Source organism: Schistocerca piceifrons, chromosome 2, assembly GCF_021461385.2.
Source record: "Schistocerca piceifrons isolate TAMUIC-IGC-003096 chromosome 2, iqSchPice1.1, whole genome shotgun sequence".
Classification (NCBI taxonomy): domain Eukaryota; kingdom Metazoa; phylum Arthropoda; class Insecta; order Orthoptera; family Acrididae; genus Schistocerca; species Schistocerca piceifrons.
Window position 1 is genome coordinate 43,771,834 of NC_060139.1, and position 9,491 is coordinate 43,781,324.

The following is a 9,491-nucleotide window of genomic DNA, read 5'->3' on the forward strand; positions in this document are numbered from 1 at the left end:
ACGAGACTTCCAGGGCACCCTGGACGACATCGAGGGACTGGAATAATTGACATTCGCCGTGTCACAGGGCTCGTTGGTCTAGGGGTATGATTCCTGCTTAGGGTGCAGGAGGTCACGGGTTCAAATCCCGGACGAGCCCTAGCGTTTTGTGCAAACTGATCGCACGTCAGTGGCTGAGTCAGCGCAAAAAGCTCGCCGTCAATATCAAATGAATTTCTTATTCGATGTGAGCAATTGACACTCGGGTCCGACGCGTGAAGGCGATTACGAAGGTTTCGGGTACAGATGGTAGCAGATGCATGTTAGTACGTCTTGCTTAAAGTGATGGAAAACTGTTTCCGCCCGGGATCGAACCGGGGACCTTCTGCGTGTTAGGCTGACGTGATAACCGCTACACCACGGAAACTGCTTGTGTGCACCTTACTTCACAGACAACTTGTAGTGATGTTGCCATCGTAACTAAAAAATTCAATAAATGTGGTACTTGCAAAACGAAGGGACATGCAGCAGATCCACACACGACGTGGCTCATTGGAGGACAATACGACATAGGCAGGAAAATTCTGTTCCCGCCCGGGATCGAACCGAGGACCTTCTGCGTGTGAAGCAGACGTGATAACCGCTACACTACGGAAACGACGGACCCGGGGAGTCCATCCTTGTTCACTCGAACTTGCCTCAGACTTTCTCTCGTTCGCGAATGCACACACGACAGTTCTTTTGTCAGCCTGGAACCCATCACAGCCGAGGGCTCAAGAAGTCTTCGGGGTGCTCGAGAGGGTGTCTGCCGTAGCACCCCTAACGAGATAGCGGCGTTTCGCGCAGTCCTTATTGCAAGTCATATCAGCAAAAGCATTCACTTTCTCAACAGCAGGCAGTGCGAGCCCAGCGGCAGCTCTACATGAAGGTACCAGTAGCCCAGGAAGGCCGCCGACCGCGGGAATTCGCGCCGGCCCCATCCCGCCAGCGTACACGAGACTTCCAGGGCACCCTGGACGACATCGAGGGACTGGAATAATTGACATTCGCCGTGTCGCTGGGCTCGTTGGTCTAGGGGTATGATTCCTGCTTAGGGTGCAGGAGGTCACGGGTTCAAATCCCGGACGAGCCCTAGCGTTTTGTGCAAACTGATCGCACGTCAGTGGCTGAGTCAGCGCAAAAAGCTCGCCGTCAATATCAAATGAATTTCTTATTCGATGTGAGCAATTGACACTCGGGTCCGACGCGTGAAGGCGATTACGAAGGTTTCGGGTACAGATGGTAGCAGATGCATGTTAGTACGTCTTGCTTAAAGTGATGAAAAAGTGTTTCCGCCCGGGATCGAACCGGGGACCTTCTGCGTGTTAGGCAGACGTGATAACCGCTACACCACGGAAACTGCTTGTGTGCACCTTACTTCACAGACAACTTGTAGTGATGTTGCCATCGTAACTAAAAAATTCAATAAATGTGGTACTTGCAAAACGAAGGGACATGCAGCAAATCCACACACGACGTGGCTCATTGGAGGACAATACGACATAGGCAGGAAAATTCTGTTCCCGCCCGGGATCGAACCGGGGACCTTCTGCGTGTGAAGCAGACGTGATAACCGCTACACTACGGAAACGACGGACCCGGGGAGTCCATCCTTGTTCACTCGAACTTGCCTCAGACTTTCTCTCGTTCGCGAATGCACACACGACAGTTCTTTTGTCAGCCTGGAACCCATCACAGCCGAGGGCTCAAGAAGTCTTCGGGGTGCTCGAGAGGGTGTCTGCCGTAGCACCCCTAACGAGATAGCGGCGTTTCGCGCAGTCGTTATTGCAAGTCATATCAGCAAAAGCATTCACTTTCTCAACACATTGGAGGACAATACGACATAGGCAGGAAAATTCTGTTCCCGCCCGGGATCGAACCGGGGACCTTCTGCGTGTGAAGCAGACGTGATAACCGCTACACTACGGAAACGACGGACCCGGGGAGTCCATCCTTGTTCACTCGAACTTGCCTCAGACTTTCTCTCGTTCGCGAATGCACACACGACAGTTCTTTTGTCAGCCTGGAACCCATCACAGCCGAGGGCTCAAGAAGTCTTCGGGGTGCTCGAGAGGGTGTCTGCCGTAGCACCCCTAACGAGATAGCGGCGTTTCGCGCAGTCGTTATTGCAAGTCATATCAGCAAAAGCATTCACTTTCTCAACAGCAGGCAGTGCGAGCCCAGCGGCAGCTCTACATGAAGGTACCAGTAGCCCAGGAAGGCCGCCGACCGCGGGAATTCGCGCCGGCCCCATCCCGCCAGCGTACACGAGACTTCCAGGGCACCCTGGACGACATCGAGGGACTGGAATAATTGAGATTCGCCGTGTCACTGGGCTCGTTGGTCTAGGGGTATGATTCCTGCTTAGGGTGCAGGAGGTCACGGGTTCAAATCCCGGACGAGCCCTAGCGTTTTGTGCAAACTGATCGCACGTCAGTGGCTGAGTCAGCGCAAAAAGCTCGCCGTCAATATCAAATGAATTTCTTATTCGATGTGAGCAATTGACACTCGGGTCCGACGCGTGAAGGCGATTACGAAGGTTTCGGGTACAGATGGTAGCAGATGCATGTTAGTACGTCTTGCTTAAAGTGATGAAAAAGTGTTTCCGCCCGGGATCGAACCGGGGACCTTCTGCGTGTTAGGCAGACGTGATAACCGCTACACCACGGAAACTGCTTGTGTGCACCTTACTTCACAGACAACTTGTAGTGATGTTGCCATCGTAACTAAAAAATTCAATAAATGTGGTACTTGCAAAACGAAGGGACATGCAGCAGATCCACACACGACGTGGCTCATTGGAGGACAATACGACATAGGCAGGAAAATTCTGTTCCCGCCCGGGATTGAACCGGGGACCTTCTGCGTGTGAAGCAGACGTGATAACCGCTACACTACGGAAACGACGGACCCGGGGAGTCCATTCTTGTTCACTCGAACTTGCCTCAGACTTTCTCTCGTTCGCGAATGCACACACGACAGTTCTTTTGTCAGCCTGGAACCCATCACAGCCGAGGGCTCAAGAAGTCTTCGGGGTGCTCGAGAGGGTGTCTGCCGTAGCACCCCTAACGAGATAGCGGCGTTTCGCGCAGTCCTTATTGCAAGTCATATCAGCAAAAGCATTCACTTTCTCAACAGCAGGCAGTGCGAGCCCAGCGGCAGCTCTACATGAAGGTACCAGTAGCCCAGGAAGGCCGCCGACCGCGGGAATTCGCGCCGGCCCCATCCCGCCAGCGTACACGAGACTTCCAGGGCACCCTGGACGACATCGAGGGACTGGAATAATTGACATTCGCCGTGTCACAGGGCTCGTTGGTCTAGGGGTATGATTCCTGCTTAGGGTGCAGGAGGTCACGGGTTCAAATCCCGGACGAGCCCTAGCGTTTTGTGCAAACTGATCGCACGTCAGTGGCTGAGTCAGCGCAAAAAGCTCGCCGTCAATATCAAATGAATTTCTTATTCGATGTGAGCAATTGACACTCGGGTCCGACGCGTGAAGGCGATTACGAAGGTTTCGGGTACAGATGGTAGCAGATGCATGTTAGTACGTCTTGCTTAAAGTGATGAAAAAGTGTTTCCGCCCGGGATCGAACCGGGGACCTTCTGCGTGTTACGCTGACGTGATAACCGCTACACCACGGAAACTGCTTGTGTGCACCTTACTTCACAGACAACTTGTAGTGATGTTGCCATCGTAACTAAAAAATTCAATAAATGTGGTACTTGCAAAACGAAGGGACATGCAGCAGATCCACACACGACGTGGCTCATTGGAGGACAATACGACATAGGCAGGAAAATTCTGTTCCCGCCCGGGATCGAACCGGGGACCTTCTGCGTGTGAAGCAGACGTGATAACCGCTACACTACGGAAACGACGGACCCGGGGAGTCCATTCTTGTTCACTCGAACTTGCCTCAGACTTTCTCTCGTTCGCGAATGCACACACGACAGTTCTTTTGTCAGCCTGGAACCCATCACAGCCGAGGGCTCAAGAAGTCTTCGGGGTGCTCGAGAGGGTGTCTGCCGTAGCACCCCTAACGAGATAGCGGCGTTTCGCGCAGTCCTTATTGCAAGTCATATCAGCAAAAGCATTCACTTTCTCAACAGCAGGCAGTGCGAGCCCAGCGGCGGCTCTACATGAAGGTACCAGTAGCCCAGGAAGGCCGCCGACCGCGGGAATTCGCGCCGGCCCCATCCCGCCAGCGTACACGAGACTTCCAGGGCACCCTGGACGACATCGAGGGACTGGAATAATTGACATTCGCCGTGTCACAGGGCTCGTTGGTCTAGGGGTATGATTCCTGCTTAGGGTGCAGGAGGTCACGGGTTCAAATCCCGGACGAGCCCTAGCGTTTTGTGCAAACTGATCGCACGTCAGTGGCTGAGTCAGCGCAAAAAGCTCGCCGTCAATATCAAATGAATTTCTTATTCGATGTGAGCAATTGACACTCGGGTCCGACGCGTGAAGGCGATTACGAAGGTTTCGGGTACAGATGGTAGCAGATGCATGTTAGTACGTCTTGCTTAAAGTGATGAAAAAGTGTTTCCGCCCGGGATCGAACCGGGGACCTTCTGCGTGTTAGGCTGACGTGATAACCGCTACACCACGGAAACTGCTTGTGTGCACCTTACTTCACAGACAACTTGTAGTGATGTTGCCATCGTAACTAAAAAATTCAATAAATGTGGTACTTGCAAAACGAAGGGACATGCAGCAGATCCACACACGACGTGGCTCATTGGAGGACAATACGACATAGGCAGGAAAATTCTGTTCCCGCCCGGGATCGAACCGGGGACCTTCTGCGTGTGAAGCAGACGTGATAACCGCTACACTACGGAAACGACGGACCCGGGGAGTCCATTCTTGTTCACTCGAACTTGCCTCAGACTTTCTCTCGTTCGCGAATGCACACACGACAGTTCTTTTGTCAGCCTGGAACCCATCACAGCCGAGGGCTCAAGAAGTCTTCGGGGTGCTCGAGAGGGTGTCTGCCGTAGCACCCCTAACGAGATAGCGGCGTTTCGCGCAGTCCTTATTGCAAGTCATATCAGCAAAAGCATTCACTTTCTCAACAGCAGGCAGTGCGAGCCCAGCGGCAGCTCTACATGAAGGTACCAGTAGCCCAGGAAGGCCGCCGACCGCGGGAATTCGCGCCGGCCCCATCCCGCCAGCGTACACGAGACTTCCAGGGCACCCTGGACGACATCGAGGGACTGGAATAATTGACATTCGCCGTGTCACAGGGCTCGTTGGTCTAGGGGTATGATTCCTGCTTAGGGTGCAGGAGGTCACGGGTTCAAATCCCGGACGAGCCCTAGCGTTTTGTGCAAACTGATCGCACGTCAGTGGCTGAGTCAGCGCAAAAAGCTCGCCGTCAATATCAAATGAATTTCTTATTCGATGTGAGCAATTGACACTCGGGTCCGACGCGTGAAGGCGATTACGAAGGTTTCGGGTATAGATGGTAGCAGATGCATGTTAGTACGTCTTGCTTAAAGTGATGAAAAAGTGTTTCCGCCCGGGATCGAACCGGGGACCTTCTGCGTGTTAGGCTGACGTGATAACCGCTACACCACGGAAACTGCTTGTGTGCACCTTACTTCACAGACAACTTGTAGTGATGTTGCCATCGTAACTAAAAAATTGAATAAATGTGGTACTTGCAAAACGAAGGGGCATGCAGCAGATCCACACACGACGTGGCTCATTGGAGGACAATACGACATAGGCAGGAAAATTCTGTTCCCGCCCGGGATCGAACCGGGGCCTTCTGCGTGTGAAGCAGACGTGATAACCGCTACACTACGGAAACGACGGACCCGGGGAGTCCATTCTTGTTCACTCGAACTTGCCTCAGACTTTCTCTCGTTCGCGAATGCACACACGACAGTTCTTTTGTCAGCCTGGAACCCATCACAGCCGAGGGCTCAAGAAGTCTTCGGGGTGCTCGAGAGGGTGTCTGCCGTAGCACCCCTAACGAGATAGCGGCGTTTCGCGCAGTCCTTATTGCAAGTCATATCAGCAAAAGCATTCACTTTCTCAACAGCAGGCAGTGCGAGCCCAGCGGCAGCTCTACATGAAGGTACCAGTAGCCCAGGAAGGCCGCCGACCGCGGGAATTCGCGTCGGCCCCATCCCGCCAGCGTACACGAGACTTCCAGGGCACCCTGGACGACATCGAGGGACTGGAATAATTGACATTCGCCGTGTCACAGGGCTCGTTGGTCTAGGGGTATGATTCCTGCTTAGGGTGCAGGAGGTCACGGGTTCAAATCCCGGACGAGCCCTAGCGTTTTGTGCAAACTGATCGCACGTCAGTGGCTGAGTCAGCGCAAAAAGCTCGCCGTCAATATCAAATGAATTTCTTATTCGATGTGAGCAATTGACACTCGGGTCCGACGCGTGAAGGCGATTACGAAGGTTTCGGGTACAGATGGTAGCAGATGCATGTTAGTACGTCTTGCTTAAAGTGATGAAAAAGTGTTTCCGCCCGGGATCGAACCGGGGACCTTCTGCGTGTTAGGCTGACGTGATAACCGCTACACCACGGAAACTGCTTGTGTGCACCTTACTTCACAGACAACTTGTAGTGATGTTGCCATCGTAACTAAAAAATTCAATAAATGTGGTACTTGCAAAACGAAGGGACATGCAGCAGATCCACACACGACGTGGCTCATTGGAGGACAATACGACATAGGCAGGAAAATTCTGTTCCCGCCCGGGATCGAACCGAGGACCTTCTGCGTGTGAAGCAGACGTGATAACCGCTACACTACGGAAACGACGGACCCGGGGAGTCCATCCTTGTTCACTCGAACTTGCCTCAGACTTTCTCTCGTTCGCGAATGCACACACGACAGTTCTTTTGTCAGCCTGGAACCCATCACAGCCGAGGGCTCAAGAAGTCTTCGGGGTGCTCGAGAGGGTGTCTGCCGTAGCACCCCTAACGAGATAGCGGCGTTTCGCGCAGTCCTTATTGCAAGTCATATCAGCAAAAGCATTCACTTTCTCAACAGCAGGCAGTGCGAGCCCAGCGACAGCTCTACATGAAGGTACCAGTAGCCCAGGAAGGCCGCCGACCGCGGGAATTCGCGCCGGCCCCATCCCGCCAGCGTACACGAGACTTCCAGGGCACCCTGGACGACATCGAGGGACTGGAATAATTGACATTCGCCGTGTCGCTGGGCTCGTTGGTCTAGGGGTATGATTCCTGCTTAGGGTGCAGGAGGTCACGGGTTCAAATCCCGGACGAGCCCTAGCGTTTTGTGCAAACTGATCGCACGTCAGTGGCTGAGTCAGCGCAAAAAGCTCGCCGTCAATATCAAATGAATTTCTTATTCGATGTGAGCAATTGACACTCGGGTCCGACGCGTGAAGGCGATTACGAAGGTTTCGGGTACAGATGGTAGCAGATGCATGTTAGTACGTCTTGCTTAAAGTGATGAAAAAGTGTTTCCGCCCGGGATCGAACCGGGGACCTTCTGCGTGTTAGGCAGACGTGATAACCGCTACACCACGGAAACTGCTTGTGTGCACCTTACTTCACAGACAACTTGTAGTGATGTTGCCATCGTAACTAAAAAATTCAATAAATGTGGTACTTGCAAAACGAAGGGACATGCAGCAAATCCACACACGACGTGGCTCATTGGAGGACAAAACGACATAGGCAGGAAAATTCTGTTCCCGCCCGGGATCGAACCGGGGACCTTCTGCGTGTGAAGCAGACGTGATAACCGCTACACTACGGAAACGACGGACCCGGGGAGTCCATCCTTGTTCACTCGAACTTGCCTCAGACTTTCTCTCGTTCGCGAATGCACACACGACAGTTCTTTTGTCAGCCTGGAACCCATCACAGCCGAGGGCTCAAGAAGTCTTCGGGGTGCTCGAGAGGGTGTCTGCCGTAGCACCCCTAACGAGATAGCGGCGTTTCGCGCAGTCGTTATTGCAAGTCATATCAGCAAAAGCATTCACTTTCTCAACACATTGGAGGACAATACGACATAGGCAGGAAAATTCTGTTCCCGCCCGGGATCGAACCGGGGACCTTCTGCGTGTGAAGTAGACGTGATAACCGCTACACTACGGAAACGACGGACCCGGGGAGTCCATCCTTGTTCACTCGAACTTGCCTCAGACTTTCTCTCGTTCGCGAATTTTTTTTTTTTTTTTTTTTTTTTTTTTTTTTTTTTTTTTTTTTTTTTTTTTTTTCACTAGCTGCTTATATTTTATGACCCACCGTCTAATTTCTTATGGTGGGTCGTATATTGCCACTTAGCCGCTGTGACTGGGTCCGGGGTCCGCAGTGACTTAAAGTAACACCACACCGGCTCCCGTCCCCACTCACACCGTTGCCCGTGTCCCGCCACGTGGAGGCGGGCTCTGTTTAGATCCATTTGTTATCTTTTTTTTTTTGTGCAGCATTAGAAAAACTTATAACTAATACAAAATCAAGTAAGATATTAATAAACAAAACGAAATTAAATATTTAGAAAGACAGTTCTTTTGTCAGCCTGGAACCCATCACAGCCGAGGGCTCAAGAAGTCTTCGGGGTGCTCGAGAGGGTGTCTGCCGTAGCACCCCTAACGAGATAGCGGCGTTTCGCGCAGTCCTTATTGCAAGTCATATCAGCAAAAGCATTCACTTTCTCAACAGCAGGCAGTGCGAGCCCAGCGGCAGCTCTACATGAAGGTACCAGTAGCCCAGGAAGGCCGCCGACCGCGGGAATTCGCGCCGGCCCCATCCCGCCAGCGTACACGAGACTTCCAGGGCACCCTGGACGACATCGAGGGACTGGAATAATTGACATTCGCCGTGTCACTGGGCTCGTTGGTCTAGGGGTATGATTCCTGCTTAGGGTGCAGGAGGTCACGGGTTCAAATCCCGGACGAGCCCTAGCGTTTTGTGCAAACTGATCGCACGTCAGTGGCTGAGTCAGCGCAAAAAGCTCGCCGTCAATATCAAATGAATTTCTTATTCGATGTGAGCAATTGACACTCGGGTCCGACGCGTGAAGGCGATTACGAAGGTTTCGGGTACAGATGGTAGCAGATGCATGTTAGTACGTCTTGCTTAAAGTGATGAAAAAGTGTTTCCGCCCGGGATCGAACCGGGGACCTTCTGCGTGTTAGGCAGACGTGATAACCGCTACACCACGGAAACTGCTTGTGTGCACCTTACTTCACAGACAACTTGTAGTGATGTTGCCATCGTAACTAAAAAATTCAATAAATGTGGTACTTGCAAAACGAAGGGACATGCAGCAGATCCACACACGACGTGGCTCATTGGAGGACAATACGACATAGGCAGGAAAATTCTGTTCCCGCCCGGGATCGAACCGGGGACCTTCTGCGTGTGAAGCAGACGTGATAACCGCTACACTACGGAAACGACGGACCCGGGGAGTCCATTCTTGTTCACTCGAACTTGCCTCAGACTTTCTCTCGTTCGCGAATGC

At 52.5% G+C, this 9,491-nt stretch overlaps 29 non-coding genes across 29 annotated transcripts; 9 read left to right on the forward strand and 20 right to left on the reverse strand.

The window, feature by feature from the left end:
• The first annotated feature begins 67 nt into the window (after nt 1–67).
• Trnap-agg lies at nt 68–139 on the forward strand. Its single transcript has one exon. It is a non-coding gene; the product is annotated as a tRNA-Pro (tRNA).
• A 194-nt stretch (nt 140–333) lies between these two features.
• On the reverse strand, nt 334–406 carry Trnav-aac. Its single transcript has one exon. It is a non-coding gene; the product is annotated as a tRNA-Val (tRNA).
• A 158-nt stretch (nt 407–564) lies between these two features.
• Nucleotides 565–637, reverse strand: Trnav-cac. Its single transcript has one exon. It is a non-coding gene; the product is annotated as a tRNA-Val (tRNA).
• A 402-nt stretch (nt 638–1,039) lies between these two features.
• Trnap-agg lies at nt 1,040–1,111 on the forward strand. Its single transcript has one exon. It is a non-coding gene; the product is annotated as a tRNA-Pro (tRNA).
• Nucleotides 1,112–1,305: 194 nt separating this feature from the next.
• On the reverse strand, nt 1,306–1,378 carry Trnav-aac. Its single transcript has one exon. It is a non-coding gene; the product is annotated as a tRNA-Val (tRNA).
• A 158-nt stretch (nt 1,379–1,536) lies between these two features.
• Trnav-cac lies at nt 1,537–1,609 on the reverse strand. The gene has a single exon. It is a non-coding gene; the product is annotated as a tRNA-Val (tRNA).
• Nucleotides 1,610–1,877: 268 nt separating this feature from the next.
• On the reverse strand, nt 1,878–1,950 carry Trnav-cac. The gene has a single exon. It is a non-coding gene; the product is annotated as a tRNA-Val (tRNA).
• A 402-nt stretch (nt 1,951–2,352) lies between these two features.
• On the forward strand, nt 2,353–2,424 carry Trnap-agg. The gene has a single exon. It is a non-coding gene; the product is annotated as a tRNA-Pro (tRNA).
• Nucleotides 2,425–2,618: 194 nt separating this feature from the next.
• Trnav-aac lies at nt 2,619–2,691 on the reverse strand. Its single transcript has one exon. It is a non-coding gene; the product is annotated as a tRNA-Val (tRNA).
• A 158-nt stretch (nt 2,692–2,849) lies between these two features.
• Trnav-cac lies at nt 2,850–2,922 on the reverse strand. Its single transcript has one exon. It is a non-coding gene; the product is annotated as a tRNA-Val (tRNA).
• Nucleotides 2,923–3,324: 402 nt separating this feature from the next.
• Nucleotides 3,325–3,396, forward strand: Trnap-agg. Its single transcript has one exon. It is a non-coding gene; the product is annotated as a tRNA-Pro (tRNA).
• A 194-nt stretch (nt 3,397–3,590) lies between these two features.
• Nucleotides 3,591–3,663, reverse strand: Trnav-aac. The gene has a single exon. It is a non-coding gene; the product is annotated as a tRNA-Val (tRNA).
• Nucleotides 3,664–3,821: 158 nt separating this feature from the next.
• On the reverse strand, nt 3,822–3,894 carry Trnav-cac. Its single transcript has one exon. It is a non-coding gene; the product is annotated as a tRNA-Val (tRNA).
• Nucleotides 3,895–4,296: 402 nt separating this feature from the next.
• Trnap-agg lies at nt 4,297–4,368 on the forward strand. Its single transcript has one exon. It is a non-coding gene; the product is annotated as a tRNA-Pro (tRNA).
• A 194-nt stretch (nt 4,369–4,562) lies between these two features.
• Nucleotides 4,563–4,635, reverse strand: Trnav-aac. The gene has a single exon. It is a non-coding gene; the product is annotated as a tRNA-Val (tRNA).
• Nucleotides 4,636–4,793: 158 nt separating this feature from the next.
• On the reverse strand, nt 4,794–4,866 carry Trnav-cac. Its single transcript has one exon. It is a non-coding gene; the product is annotated as a tRNA-Val (tRNA).
• Nucleotides 4,867–5,268: 402 nt separating this feature from the next.
• Trnap-agg lies at nt 5,269–5,340 on the forward strand. Its single transcript has one exon. It is a non-coding gene; the product is annotated as a tRNA-Pro (tRNA).
• A 194-nt stretch (nt 5,341–5,534) lies between these two features.
• Trnav-aac lies at nt 5,535–5,607 on the reverse strand. Its single transcript has one exon. It is a non-coding gene; the product is annotated as a tRNA-Val (tRNA).
• A 158-nt stretch (nt 5,608–5,765) lies between these two features.
• Nucleotides 5,766–5,837, reverse strand: Trnav-cac. Its single transcript has one exon. It is a non-coding gene; the product is annotated as a tRNA-Val (tRNA).
• Nucleotides 5,838–6,239: 402 nt separating this feature from the next.
• Nucleotides 6,240–6,311, forward strand: Trnap-agg. Its single transcript has one exon. It is a non-coding gene; the product is annotated as a tRNA-Pro (tRNA).
• A 194-nt stretch (nt 6,312–6,505) lies between these two features.
• Nucleotides 6,506–6,578, reverse strand: Trnav-aac. The gene has a single exon. It is a non-coding gene; the product is annotated as a tRNA-Val (tRNA).
• A 158-nt stretch (nt 6,579–6,736) lies between these two features.
• Trnav-cac lies at nt 6,737–6,809 on the reverse strand. The gene has a single exon. It is a non-coding gene; the product is annotated as a tRNA-Val (tRNA).
• Nucleotides 6,810–7,211: 402 nt separating this feature from the next.
• On the forward strand, nt 7,212–7,283 carry Trnap-agg. Its single transcript has one exon. It is a non-coding gene; the product is annotated as a tRNA-Pro (tRNA).
• A 194-nt stretch (nt 7,284–7,477) lies between these two features.
• Nucleotides 7,478–7,550, reverse strand: Trnav-aac. Its single transcript has one exon. It is a non-coding gene; the product is annotated as a tRNA-Val (tRNA).
• Nucleotides 7,551–7,708: 158 nt separating this feature from the next.
• On the reverse strand, nt 7,709–7,781 carry Trnav-cac. The gene has a single exon. It is a non-coding gene; the product is annotated as a tRNA-Val (tRNA).
• A 268-nt stretch (nt 7,782–8,049) lies between these two features.
• Trnav-cac lies at nt 8,050–8,122 on the reverse strand. The gene has a single exon. It is a non-coding gene; the product is annotated as a tRNA-Val (tRNA).
• Nucleotides 8,123–8,854: 732 nt separating this feature from the next.
• On the forward strand, nt 8,855–8,926 carry Trnap-agg. Its single transcript has one exon. It is a non-coding gene; the product is annotated as a tRNA-Pro (tRNA).
• A 194-nt stretch (nt 8,927–9,120) lies between these two features.
• Nucleotides 9,121–9,193, reverse strand: Trnav-aac. Its single transcript has one exon. It is a non-coding gene; the product is annotated as a tRNA-Val (tRNA).
• Nucleotides 9,194–9,351: 158 nt separating this feature from the next.
• Trnav-cac lies at nt 9,352–9,424 on the reverse strand. The gene has a single exon. It is a non-coding gene; the product is annotated as a tRNA-Val (tRNA).
• Nucleotides 9,425–9,491: the final 67 nt, after the last annotated feature.